The sequence below is a fragment of the Ceratotherium simum genome, chromosome 5 (genome assembly GCF_057802395.1).
Source record: "Ceratotherium simum simum isolate JZ-2026a chromosome 5, ASM5780239v1, whole genome shotgun sequence".
In the NCBI taxonomy this organism is placed as follows: Eukaryota; Metazoa; Chordata; class Mammalia; order Perissodactyla; family Rhinocerotidae; genus Ceratotherium; species Ceratotherium simum.
Window position 1 is genome coordinate 78,565,158 of NC_141904.1, and position 12,617 is coordinate 78,577,774.

A 12,617-nucleotide genomic window follows, 5' to 3' on the forward strand; every position below is an offset into this window, starting at 1 on the left:
GAATTCTCAGGTCTGTTGTGTTAAACCCCTTTTGGCACAGTCGCCTAAGCCATAATTCAAAAACTGGGATAGCTGCCCCTCAGGTATTAGGGAGAGTCTTGCAGAGGTAGGGGATTCTTATTTTGAGTGTCTGCAAAGAATGCTTTGAGATTATTTCCACATCATGCTTCCTGATGGAGTGAGAAACCTCAGCATTCTGGATATGGTGGACCCAGAGTACGTGCTTCCTGGAGTAGTAGGCCATGGTTTTCTGTTTAATGTCACTGACTGTCCTCCAGGAAGGTTGTCTCTCACTAAGCACATTCTTGCGGGCTGTAGAGGGCAGGCTTCCGATTTCATTGAAATGAGGCCCATTGAGTTCCCTCATCACTTTTCTGCCCATCTTTGCTCTTAAGTCTTTGAAGGAGGATCCATATCGGATTCACTCTTGAAACATCTAGAGTAGAACAGGGCCTTGCACAGAGCAAACAGTAGGTGCGAAGCAAATGTTTACAGAGTCGCATATAGGGGTTGCCACGCATCAACCACAAAGGTCTCATTCAAAGAGAGTGGCAGGCTGAAAACCTTGTGCCCAAAGATCCAGATCTTCTTGCCAATTTAAGACCACAAAGAAGAGAAAACTCCCACCTCAGTCTGAAATGAAAATATAAGCAAGGGAAACTAAAAATACATAGCAATGTGGGATTCCTCAATTCAGGCAGGCTGTGACAGTACCAAGTGTCATGCAGCTCAGGGTGGTGAAGAAGAGGAATAAATTTAGAAGGTTTAATGAGGGGGATTCTAGAGCTGCTTGAAAAGCCTAAGTGAACAAATGAAATGTAATTTTTCTAAATGTAAATTTTCTACAATATTCCCTTCCCTTACCCCTCAAACCCCTGGGGGAAGTGACATACTTTCTTACCTCCTGAATACAGTTAGGTCATCCATTCCTGAGAGAGTGAAGTCCAGTGACCCGGAAGCACAGTCTTTGACCCTAAACCAGAGTGGCTGCTGGGAATGGCCCCACCCCAGGACTTCGAGGGTGCTGCTTGTCCCGGTCCTGTCCCACTGGTTTCAGGACACAGGGTCATCAAACTGAGGTATTAACAATGGAATCAGCCTTTGAATCATTAGTCGTTTTCAAAACCTTTTAGCTGTAGAAACCTCACAAAATTTTAGGCAGAAGTACAAGATACGAGGCAGATAGAGCAGAACTGCTGATGAAAGCCAAGGTAGCTAACTGGTTTCCCCATTTCCATGGGCCCTAAGTTATTTCCAAGTAACCCCTGTGGGTCCTGCAGGGCAGGGCTGCTGTGTGCAGTTGTGCAGGTGCTGCTGGCAGATGACTTGCACACTTGCCCCAGAACACAGTTTGAAAAAGTTAATATGATCTAACCCTCTCATTTATAAATAAGGACATTGAGGCCTGAGGTGAAGTGACTTGCACAACATCAGGAAGTTAGTAACAGAGGTAGGATTCAAACACAGAAGCAGTGACTCCCAATTTATTGCTATTTTAGTCTTCCTGGTCTATAGAGTCGCACTAGCCCACCCACACAAAATAGCTTTAGAGTGGGAATCCTGGGTCAAGGTGTCACATACATCTGCCTAAGAGAAGAAACAAAAGAGGAAACAACCTTGTGGTCAAGGTGAGCTTTCAGAGCTGCCAAATTGGTTGGGCAACCAGCTAATCTTCAATCTTTGCTTTAAGTGTTGATAGTGGAAGAAAAGCTGAGAAACTCTTCGACTACTGGAGCACTGGCTTTCCAATAATGATGCTATTAATAAAAGACTATGAGCATGACTTCAGCTACGGCTTTGACCGTGACTACAACTTTGTTTATGACTATGATAATGGCTGTGACCACCACTAGCTCCCAAGTACTGTACTAGGTATTGTTTTTGGATTATCCTCCAAACTTTAGGCTCCAAGAGGGCAGGATCTTTGCCTCTTCTGCTCTGCATTGTATCTCTAGTTCCACATACATAGCTGTTACTGAGTAAATATTGGGGATTGTTATGAGCTGAATTATGCCCCCTCCTCCCAATCCATATGTTGAAGTCCTAACACCCAGTACTTCAGAATGTGGCTGTATTTGGAGATAGGGCCTTCAAGAAGATAATTATGGTGAAATGAAATCATACAGGTGGGCCCTAATCCAATATGACTGGTGTCCATATGGAAGAGGAGATGAGGACACAGACAGGCACAGAGAGAGACCATGTGAAGACAAAGAGAAGATGACCATCTGCAAGTCAAGGAAAGAGAAACCTCAGAAGAAACCAACTCTACTGACACCTTGGTCTCAGACTTCTAGCTTCTGTAAGGAAATAAACTTCCGTTGTTTAAACTGCCTAGTCTGTGGTATTTTGTTATGGCAGCTCTAGCAGACTAATACAGGGATTAAATAAAGAATCCATAGCTGGGTGCGGTGTTTATGAGTTTGTGCCTCTAACTACTGTTTGAAATAACATATTTTATATACCTATGAAAGCACGGATGAGGAATAAATATCTAATCATTCAAATTATCTTGGATGGGTACTGATTCAAGGTTATCTTTAAAAAATCATGAGAATTTATTCTGTTTTGTAGCACAAATTCCAAATTGGCTTCCTCCTGCATAGTTCCCAAACTTTTGCTGTTAAACTGTTTGGAAATTTTTTGCTCTCCTTATTTTAATTTTTACAAAGCAGATGAAGAAGTGAGAAGCACAGGTAACAACAAAACTATAAAACTAATTAACACTGCAGATTATAATTAGAAGGGGCTGACAGAATGTCTCTTTTAACAAACTCTGTGAATATTAAGGGTTTTGCTGCTGTCACTATTTTCCTAGAAGAAGCAGGTGCTTCCTTCTGTATCCAGTCCCCAAAAGTAACTTTAACTTGCTCATCATAAATTATATATGAAAAAGAGATATGAGAGACCATACTTGCTGCAAACCATCTTGGGGTGGATAATTAGAGACATGGGCATTGCTTGTTTCTGGCAGGTATTTTGCTGGAACTGATGAGCCTGTTTTTAAGGCGGGAGGAGGGGGAGGCTGAAAGGGAAGGGCATGGGGCAGGGGCACAGGCAGTGAGGACCTGTCATAAGATCTAGACTCTCGGAGAGCGTCACAACTCCAGATGTCACCAATCCCCTTTTAATACTTAGAGCTTCCCTGAAACGGGTCAAATGGTTAGACGTGTGGCTCTGGATTAAAGTAAATCTGACTATATGACCCAGGGTGGGTCACTTACCCTCTCTAAGCTCCAATTTCCTTGTCTGGAAAGTGAATATGATGATAGTTTACACCTCATAGGATTTTTGTGAGAATTAATGAGATGAGCTTAGCACAGGAAGTTAAGAACTTAATAAAAGCTAGCAGTTATGGCTATTAAGCAGACTTCAGGCAGTGCTCAAATATTTGCAGGGATGGAGAATTCGCTAGCTTCATCTTTCCTTTGGTTCAGAGAAAAGCCAGTATACTGGGAGTGAGATGACTTTAATTCAAGGCTCAGCTCTGTTAGTTTTAAGTAACAGGGATGCTGGTTGGCACACCTCACAGGATTGCTTGAAGGTTAAATGAGAGAACATATAAGGGAGTGCTTTGTAAACCGTAAAGTGCCATAGCAATTTACATTATTATTATTGCCCCTTGGGGCTGTGCAGAACAAACCTTAGCCCTCTAGCACAACTCTTCTCAAGTTTGTCCAAATCTGGACATAGGAAAACTAGTATCCTGTAAATACCTGTGAATCCCAATGTGTGTTCTAGGAAAACACAGTAGCCTGTGAAAAGTTGAAAGGTATTCCTAGGGGATAAGAGTTTCTCAGTAGATAAGTTTGGCCAACACACTGTACCCATGACCCCTGTGGAGATTCACAAGGCCTATAACATATTAAAGGTCCTGAGAAGTCCTGCATTAATGAAATCTGTTGGACTTTGTTTCACCTAAGTTCCTCAAATGAATTTGCCCTCAGAACTCTTCTTCAGGGAATACCACTTAGTATCTTGCAGGGCACCGTTTTGGAAATGCTGCCAACCTTTGAAGAGGCTTTGCAGTGTCCCGAGTCTTCTCCTGACTGTCACTCCTTTAATTATGCTCCATGGTTTTAAGTCTCTTTTACCACCACAATCCTTTTTTTTTTTCACATGTCCCATGCACTTATATCTGCTTTTGTCTGATTTGTGCGTGAGTACACAATTCTAGGGGCGGCCTGACTAGCAGTAGACGAGGAGAGACACACTTTAGGACTCCAGGCTTTTTGTGGAAAGAGGAGCATGGAAGAGGGAGAGGGTCACATAGGTCATTGCCAGTCCCTCTTTTCGTGTTTTCAGCGTAGAAATCTCTCTGAATCCCACAGGCCATGCGACCATGATCCTTGGGGTCACACCGTCTTTGGACCTCAAAAGTATTTATCCCGACAGAGCAACAATGGTACTATCCCTCTGTCTGGAAACCAGTGGCCCCTAGAGGGCAATGTGGTCACAGGAACGATGCTGGAAGGCTGGTTACTCAGGACTTGCTGGGCACGAAATCTACCCAGATTCTACTCTGAGGAAGTGCTGTACTCTTTCAGTTTATTCTTATTTTCGCAGAATGCCTTAGGAAATAGTCAAAATGTCAACTGGTGCATAAAGGCAAACACTGAGGAAAGGTGGGAGTCCCAGAGGAAAGACTCAGCCACCGCCTCAAAGAGGAAAGATAGGAATCTTATGTCAGCTGAGCTGGTGGTGGCTGTGGCTCTCATGTCATCGGTATTCTTGTTTCCATTGCTATTATTATGCTTCTGTTTAGGGCTCCAGTGATTAGGAAGGATTCATTCTCGCCTTGAGGTGGAGCAAACTTCCTTAAGAGCCATAAATACACAACAGGGTTCTGGGTTTCAGAATTTGATCAAAATTTTAATGCAAAGGGAAAGTGGACCTTTTATTTCAATAGGTAATGAACAGTTGGATATCGTGATATAATCAATATCCACAACCGTCCTAGTGGTGAAAGGTTTAGCCGAGGCCGAGTCAGTCTGGCATCTGCTGCTTGCCAGTAGGTAAACTTGGGCAAGTCATTTCAGCTCTGTGAGCCTCAGTGTCACCACCTATGTGTGAGGAAGCAATATCTACCTTATAAGATTGTTGTGAGGATTAAATATAATGACAAATGTAAAACATCTTGTGTAACAGTGGCTCTAAAAGTGTGGTCTCTGGGCCAGCAGCATCGGCATCACCTGGTAACCTGTTAGAAATGCAAATTCTCAGGCCCTATCAAAGATCTACTGAATCAGGCGCCGGCCCCGTGGCTTAGCGGTTAAGTGCTCATGCTCCGCTGCTGGCGGCCCGGGTTCGGATCCCGGGTGCGCACTGATGCACTGCTGGTCCAGCCATGCTGAGGCCGCGTCCCACATGCAGCAACTAGAAGGATGTGCAGCTATGACATACAACTATCTACTGGGGCTTTGGGGGAAAAATAAATAAATAAATAAAAATTATAAAAAAAAAAAAAAAAGATCTACTGAATCAGAAACTCTGGGTGGAGCCCACTGGTCTGTGTTTTAACAAGTCCTCCAGGTGACCCTGAGGCATGCTAACCTTTGAGAAACACTGTTGTACAGTAACTGCTTATAGATGCTCAAAATGATAGTATTTTGTCATTGTTGTTGTTATGAATTGTTGCTAGGAGTAAAAAATACACACTCCTACTACAAGAGGTGGATAGTCTTGTTGGAAGATCAAGATGTTGAATGTGAAATAGCTAAAAAATCAGTGTGATTATTGACAATAAGAGAGTAGAAATCCTGAAGAAAGAGAAATGGATGCCTATAGTACTGGTATGACTTGACAAAGCTTTGTGTGGAGGCGAGCTTAAAAGATAAATAGTATCAAAGAGGCAGAGGGACGTGAGCAGGGCATTCTGGTTAAAGAAACAGTAATAGCAATAGTTATGGCTTGCAGGGAGAATAATCAAGAAGTATTGAGATGGCAGCTAAGTCAACATTTATTTAGAATTTCTGACCATCCATTATAGGCCAGAAACTATATTAGCACTGGGATACGGAGATGGGAAAGACGTGGGGCGATCCATTCTTAAAGGAACTTTAAGAATTGTGGAATTGAATATCGTCCTCATCCTTCTCAACATCATAAATACGCTGTATTGAGGACTTTACTATGTATTAGACACCGTTCTGAGTACTTTACATGAATCTGCTCACTTAATTCTCATAGAAACCTGATGACATAGGTGTTATGATGATGACTCCCACATTATACTGAGGCTTAGAGAGGAATATAATGGAGAAATTGTGGCTTAGAGAGGTTAAATAAATGGCCACAAGTCATGCAAGTAATTAAGTAGAAGAACTGGGAACTGAACCCAGTTCTGTCTGATTCTAAGAGCTTCTTAAGCAAGTGGTTAATTCTGCTTCAGGGCTGCAGGGTTTGTGTGGCAGAGCCAGTAATGCTCACCCAATATTGTATTTTCTCCTCGACATTCCCAAGCCCTCCACGCAGGTAGGTGAGGCCACACGACTAATTCAGGCCAGAGAAACATAAGCAGAAGGAACTCATATCACTTCTGGGCTCAGGCATTAAAAAACCTACCTATAATTCTCCAGCCTCTCCTCCCCTGCTGTGGTGACCTAGAGGGCAGATTTGTGTTCTAGATGTACCATTTTAAGATCATGTAGCCATCATCAGCCTGAGTCCCTGAGTAACTTTGGAGCAGAGCCCCCTGGAGATCTCTGATGGATATGTAGCTTAAGAAAGAAATATACCTTTGCCAAGTTAAGAGGCTGGGATTTGGGGGATATTTGTTACTGCAGCCAAAGCCTAGCCGATGGTGACTAACACAGTTTATACAAGAGGATCAAGTTAGATATATAGGAGAGAGAGAATCCTGAATTTTGGCCTAAGGATTTTCCAATGTAATTTGTAGGCAAATTGAACCATTGAAAGTTTTTTTTTTGCAGGAAATGGAAACGTTTTTATTTGTCTCTTTTAGGAACTGAGTTAAAGGTAGACACAACAGTGTATAAATAGCATTTTTTTAAATAACCCTGTTTTGAAATGTTTTTTCCAGCTATCACCCTGAAACCAATCCATCCCAGGCCCCGGAAAAGTTAACCTTTTGAGTAAAATTCTAAATTTTCTGGCTTCTTCCTACATAGAATCAATACACACACACACATACACATGTATATGCACTCAGCAAAACAAGAAAAAGAGAAAGTTTCTTTTATATGCTTGTGAATCCTAATTTTCAATTTGGGAAAATATGATCACCTTAGACGTTTTCTCCTAGTTGCCACGAGGAATGTCTTCAGAGTTCAGTTCCACAAGCAGTACTTGATCCTAAGGTCCATATCCAGCCCTTTCTCTCTGCATTTGGCAGATGAAATGCGACAGCACCGCTCTCTGTCGGTCTGGCCGCCAGCACGTGTGTGGTATACCTCTTTTAGTCTCCCCCTCCCTAAAGAATAGGCTGGAAGCTCCTTCAGAAGTTTTAGATTCTTGGTGTGAGCTTGGAGCTCAACTGAGGTGGGTAGGGTCCCTGAGTCAGCTGAGTGATTCTTTGCTATTTATTTTTAATAACAATTTATTATATATCAAATTCAAATTATAACAAGAACCTCCAGGGTCTCAAGGAAGTATCTTTGAACAGAACACAGCACTGTGATGGACCTTTCAGCCAGGTGAAAGTTCAAGACGCAATTGCCAAGGGCAAGTGAAAGAGAGTGGGAGAAGGAGTTATTATTTAAACATTTATGTGTAGGTACAAACATACATTCATTTATATGAGGATCTATAACCAGGAAAAATCACATTTCAACAAGGAGTACATTCATAAAGAAATTCATTGTGGAATTGACAGTGGTTGTTTACTTGGTTTTCACGAGGCCAAAGTTCGCTGAGATGTGGAATGCTGAGAGGCAGCTGTGTTATTAGACAAAAACGCTACAGAAGAGTCCAAGGATGGGGTAATCTCTCATCAAATCTGTGTAAATTCTCGGCCATATAGCATTGGAGGGTCTAGGATAGAAGTTAGGTGTGTTTGGACCAGCAAAGCAGAGGGGCCAAGCAGGCATGGCATCGGATCTTGGGCTGGGAGACCCTACACGCGTCAGTGTTAGTGGGTTTCAATCCCCTGGTCTGAGAAATGAAGATTCGGTCATTTATTCAACAAATATCTATGTGCCTTGAATTTTCTAAATGCTGGAGATACAATGGGGGAATAAGATAGTTGTGGTCATGCTCTCATATAAGCCAAGAAATAAATGAACAAGCTGATTTTGTTAATTAGTAGTGCTATGAAAAAAATAGGTTGAAAAGTTAGAAAATGACCTGGGGTAGGGAGGTAATTTAGGTTGGATTTGAACAAGCGGAGACAGACATGCTAAGTTCTGGAGGCAGAGGGAACAATTGTGCACAAATGAGCTGGGATGTGATGAACAGGAAGAAGCAATGTGACTAAAGCAGAGTGGGCCAGGGAGGGGCGGAGGCGGGAGATTTGATGGAGAGATGGGCAAGCAGCAGATGACACAGGGCCATGCAGACCATGGTAAGCTGTTCGGATTTCATTCCAAGTGCATGGGAAGCCATTAACAGGCTTAAGCAGGGGAGTCACGTGATCAGATTTGCATTTTTAAAGGCCCCATCCTGGCTGCTTGTCGAAAATAGATGACTGAGAAGCCAAGAGTAGGAGCGGCAAAAGGTAAGTTGGGAGGTTCTTACAGTGTCTCCAGATTGACCAGGGGAGGCAAAGGAATTTTAAAATGATACATCCTAGTGTCTGGCTAAAGTAAAGCAACCCCCCCCCCATCTGAAACTCATAGGGACCAAGAGTGTTCACTGTCTGAGATGCAGATTCCATTTACTGAGTCAGAGATGAAATATAAAGTCACTAAAGCTCATTATTAGCAAATGTCTCATTAATCGTGGTGTGAAGAGTAATGATTCCTTTTCTTAGATATTGATTATCCAGGAAACAGAAATCACTTGAATATTTCATACAGAAGGTCTTTCATGGAGACGACTGGAGACAGGTGATAGAAGGGCTGAGATGGGGAGCCCCCACCACTAGGCCAGAGGGACAGAGGGAGGGACGAGACAACTGGAGCCCAGGCACTGGGGTCATCTGAGGCAGCTGGAACCGTGGTGGCCTGTCTGGAGTGAACTGGAGGCAGGAAGGAAATGCAGGTGCTGTGGGAGAGACTCAGGAGACACACCCCGGCTGCTATCTCTTCCTGCCTTTCAGTCTCCTGCCCATGCCGCCCATCAGCTAAAGTCGCAAGAAGTGAGCTGAAGTGGGAGCCTGGAAGGCACAGCCTGTGGGCTTTGCTGTGATGTAGAACAGAGCGGGGGCAGGGAGGGGTGGACCTGGGGGCAAACAGGCCCAGGATGGAACCTAGCCCTGCCTTCTGCCTCTGAATTTGAAGAGCAGGTAGTGCCATTTAGAGTTGGGGAAGGACGGACAGTAGAGGCAAGCAACCCCCTACAATTTATTGTCTTAGCACAATAAGAGCTTATTTTTCTCTCACGTGACAGTCTGGTGCAGGTGTTCCTGGCGGAAGGCTTTTCTCTTCGGAGAGATCCAAGGCCCCACCATCCCTTAGGGCTCAGAGTCAGCTTCATCCAGCCAGCAAGTGGGGAAAGAAAGCGTGGAGAAACACGATTAATTTCTTTATTTTATCCTCACAACATGTCTGTGAAGTGGGCACTATTATGCAAATGAGGAAAGCAGAGTACAGAGAAGTTAATTAACTGGTCCAAGGTCACACAACTAGTAAATGATGGAACTGAGATCTCTGACCTAAAGAATCAGGAACTATGTAATAATGGTGATCAACAGCAAATTGGCAGATGATAGGTTGCTGCGAGTGGCTTACTCAAAGAAGAGAAAGAGATTTGGAAAACAGCACCAAGAGTCCTAAATCAATAGGATGAAATTGAATAGAGGTGTGTATAGATACCTGCACTGAAACTCAGAAAAATTACTGTGAAATGTAATGTTTCTGCTCTCCCTGAGATCTTATTTTAATGGTGTAGGTGTACACTTGTGTTCTGTTTCTAGGCTGACAGTCGCTTTTAGAAATAAACAAGGTCTAAATTAAAAATTAAAGGCCTACATACATATTGGTTGAGAAACACCTGGTTTAATAGCAGCTTGCGAGAAACGCATTTAGAGGTTTTAGTTGACTGCAAGCTTACTATGAATCAGCAGTGTGAGATGGCTTTCAAAAAGGAGCTTCCGTTTTGAAGTCACATCAATGGAAGCGAAGTGTCCTAAACAAGGGAGGTGAAAGTCCTTCTCTACCTTGGCCCAACCTCAAGTGTTTGGTTCTGAGCATTGCATTTGAGGAAGGATGCTGACAAACTAAAGTGTGTCCCAAAGAAGGCCACAGTGATGGAAAAGGATCTTACACCCTTGCCATGTGAGGATGGGTTCAACTCAGGAGCAGGAGAGTTAGAGGGAATGTGACCTGGAGAGACGCTAGAAGTAGATTTTCTTGTAGGGCTCCAGGGGACGGAGCCTAGAGCTGGAAGCTGAAGGAGAAGTGATTCCAACCTGCTGTGAAGGAGAATTTTCTAACAAAAATGGAATGGGCTAAGTGTGAATGACCAGCCACTGGAAACAAGACTGAACGGAGGTCATGAATGGTTAGGGCAGACGAAACGCCTTAACGTGGCTCAAATGGCCCTATGTGCCTGGTTCCTACTTGACTCGCCAGAGCCCAGGCTTTGCAATGTTCCTCCCTCTCTCTGTAGTCCAGCCCCACCGGCCTTTTTCAGTCCTTCATATACAAACTGGTTTGTCCCATCACAGGCCGTTTGCATATGATTTCCCTCTGCCTAGAATGTTTTTTCATTCCTTTTTGATAATAGACATGCTAACAGGTGTGAGGTGATATCTCATTGTGGTTTTGATTTGCATTTCCCTGATGATTGGTGATTTGATATTAAATAAAATAACAATGTAAAGCCCTTGGAATAGTGCCTGGCACGTGGTAAACACTCTATAAGTTTTGGTTATTTTTATTATTATTAATATAAACATTTACTGATTATTTATTGTATCCTAGGCAATGTGATAGATACTTAAATATAATATTGTATTTAATTCTCACATTAACCCAGTCGAGTAGTTGCTATGGTCACTTCCATTAGAGGTTAAAGGACTGGCCCAGGTTCTCACAGCCAGCATGGAGTTTGCAAGGAGAGATCACGGAAGGGCATTCCAGGCAGTGGGAAGGGCATGAGCAAAGGCCTGGCCACTTTTTGCACAGTGAATCACTGTAATCTAGGATATGTGGGGTGGCATGAGGGGAGTGGGGAACGTGGACATCATCTCTCATTCTCTCTGTTTCTAAGATATAGCTCATTTCCCAGAGTCCCTAGCTGTGCCCTGGCTCTGTCCCTCTCCTGGCAGGCTCCCATTTCTCTGTTCTGTAGTGAGACTGGCTGGTCTGCCCATATTTCTTCCTGACAAGTGACACAAAAAGTCATTCTGCTCTTCAGAAGCAACCAGTAATTGCACCTCAATTTCTTTAGAAAGGAGGGGACTGAGTCCCTCTCTTGCAGCACCTTAGCACCCAGAGAACGCCATCATGGCACCAAGACCATAGCCTCTGGGAGATTTATTCTATTACGCTTGGGCCAGGGCGCGTCCCTCATTGCTTTTGGAATGTCTCTGGAACAGAAACAGGGTATCATTTTTGTGATCATTTTTGTGATCAATTTGTGATTATTCACAAAGGATGTGACTCACCAACCAGCTCTGATCGTGATTTCATGCCTCAGGCCTTCAAGAACCCTGACTCATTCACAAGCCATGAGGAGATTGTTTTAAAGTGGTTGAAATCTTACAGCAAATTGATACAAACAGAAGCGGGGTAGGCGTGGGATTTACTGATGTAAATTGGAGTTACTCATTGATTCAGATAGTGTCCTCTCGTAATTGGTCCTATGTGTAATATCTACCTGGAGGGATTGTTCCTGCCGGAGTTAATAAGCCTTGGTTGAAAACTTACTATGTGTAGCTGTTCCTATTAGGCAGTTGAGTTGGATAACTATACATCTAAGCTCCAAGTTCTGGAGGAATTCACAGTCCAGTGAGGAAAAGCTCGTTTAACTCAGCCGGCATTTATTAGAAGGAGGGTGTTAGAACGGAATTCAGAAACTGACTAGTCCCATCTACTTGCTTTGCAAATCAGGAGGCTGATTGGCTGAGGTTAGGTTAAGGAAACTGACACAGAGCTATATTATCTGACACACAGGGCTGATTGTCGCTGAGCTGCATACTATATAAGGAGGGGCTGATAAAAGAATGACTCCTGCTTTCACTGAGCTTAAAGAACTTGCAAAGAGACTGGACTGACACACAACAGTGTTAACACAAGAAATGAGTGATGTGGGTAATAAGTGGAAAGTTTGGAGAAGATGGTGATGGGAAAGGGGAGGAATAGTCAGGGAGGACCTCTTGGAGGAGATGATGCTTGGTCTGGGCTTTGAAGGAAGGAGAGGATTTGAGAGGAAGGAGAGAAGCATGACAGCAGAAAGGTGGCAGAGAGAGCAGCAGGTGTGAAGTCTGAGCCAGGCAGGGCAAGAGCAAACAGCCAGCCTAGAGCACACCCACCTGCAGAAGAGCGTGATCAACT